The 2,021-nt window shown below is 41.4% G+C and overlaps 1 pseudogene; it reads left to right on the forward strand.

Annotated features, from left to right (window-relative positions):
- Positions 1-580: 580 nt before the first annotated feature.
- LOC133102689 (small nucleolar RNA U3) lies at positions 581-664 on the forward strand (annotated as a pseudogene).
- Positions 665-2,021: the final 1,357 nt, after the last annotated feature.

The following is a 2,021-nucleotide window of genomic DNA, read 5'->3' on the forward strand; positions in this document are numbered from 1 at the left end:
AAACCCTGGCCTGGATTTAATCTTTTGCCTGGCTTACATTTAATATGGTTCAATTTGTGTGTCTTCCCTTAAAGTCTCCATCTACTCATTTTTTGAACATGTTCCCTAAGGACACAGGACTCTTCATGCTGACTATCCACCAGTAATAGCTTTGTCACCTCAAAACCCATCCAGCAGTTCTTTGACGTGTTTACATTGCTCTTCCTTTCTCAAATCTGCTCAGATTTCTGTAACCATTTGGTGTAGCTCCCCGATCTTCAGGCGGTTCACTACTTGCCCTTTCCATAAGTATGATTGGCGTGAAAGGTAAGTAAATGGATTGCAACACCATTCTTGCCTGGAAGCTGGGAACTGAGACAAATGACATTAGTCATGCAGCCCAGCTCCAAATCTGCTTAAACTTCTAGTTGGCCTCACTCCTTCATTGAAGAACTAATCCACATTAGAATGGGATCTTCAATCACATATCAAAAGAAGTGAGAGGTTTTAAAATTTACAATTTGAGCCTTGGGGCATTTCATTAGATTAACAGATGGTACGCAACATATTGGGAAATACAGGAGCTAAAAATGGGATTGGCAAGGCTATACTCTCAGGGATCATTTCTGTAGCTTATTACTAGAGAAGTTTCCCTGAACATGTAGAGCACTGATAATAAACCAGTGATCTAGTAAGTTAAAAAAAAAAATAAGGCGGGGGGATAAAACTCCTATAATAATGGGAGTTTTGTGTTTTGCTGTAGAGGAACTCTTTGTCTGCAAGACCCAGAGCCTTTAGACTTTAAAATAATAGAAAAAACTCTGGAATTTACTAGAATAGTTTTGAAGTTCTGGAGGCCAGAAACCCAAAATCAAAGTGCCAGCAATGTTCTCTTTTTTTTTTTTTAATTATTATTTATTTATTTGGTTGTGCTGGGTCTTAGTTGCAGCATGCAAACTCTTAGTTGAGGCATGCACGTGGGATCTAGTTCCCTGACCCAGGATCGAATCCGGCTGGGCCCCCTTCTTTGGGAGCGTGAAGTCTTAACCACTGTGCCACCAGGGAAGTCCCCACCAGCCGTGTTCTCTTAAGGCCTCTCTTTTTTGGCTTGCAGATGGCCATCTTCTCCCTGTTTCCTCCCGTGGCCTCTTCTCTGTGCATAGCCATTCCTGGGGTCTCTTTATCTTCTTATAAGGACACCAGTTACATTGGAATAGGGTGCCATCTTTGGGACATCACTTAACTTTAATTACCTTTTTTTAAAGCCCTGTCTCCAGATACAGTCACATTGGGGGTTAAGGTTGGACACATGAATTTGTTGTGGGGAAGGGAGGCACAGTTCAGTCCGTAACACCAGGTACATGGTGTACTTCAATAAGAAAGTTAAAAAGAAAAGATGAAGCAAACTCCATAAAATGGGAACACTTTAATGTAAACAAAGAGAGTGAATTCACTGTATGAGTTTAAGATATCCCAAACCTTCCAAGAAAAAATGTGATAGTGGGAGTGGGCATGAAGGTAGAGATGGGAGGCAGATGGGGGAGAGTAACAGGAAGGAGGTGAGAGAGAAAGAGATGTGGGGAAGGAGGAGAGGGGGGAGAAAAAGGGAAAGATGGAGAGAGGGTAAAGAGAGAGGAGAGGAAGAGAAGAAGAAAGAGAAGGAGGGAAAGAGGAAAAGGAGAGACCGAATAAATGGGACTCCACAAGAAGCAAATATATGGTTTAATGGTTAAGTAAATGAACTCTGGAGGGTGACTGCCTGGGCTTATGTCTCAGTTCCGTCACTTAAGAGCTATGTGACCATGGGGAAATCACTAAATCGTTCCATGCCTTTGTTTCTTAACCTCTCAAATGAAGTAAAGAATATACCTACCTCATATTATAATTTATAGAATCAAATGAGCTAATACATGTACAGACTGGCGTATGTTTAAGCAAGTGCTATATAAACATCTACTATTATCAGTCAAGTTTACGACTTCCACCTGAGATCCAACGTATAAACAAGAAATGAGGACCTACCTGCCTCTGTGAAGATCCAG

The sequence above is a fragment of the Eubalaena glacialis genome, chromosome 12 (assembly GCF_028564815.1).
Source record: "Eubalaena glacialis isolate mEubGla1 chromosome 12, mEubGla1.1.hap2.+ XY, whole genome shotgun sequence".
In the NCBI taxonomy this organism is placed as follows: domain Eukaryota; kingdom Metazoa; phylum Chordata; class Mammalia; order Artiodactyla; family Balaenidae; genus Eubalaena; species Eubalaena glacialis.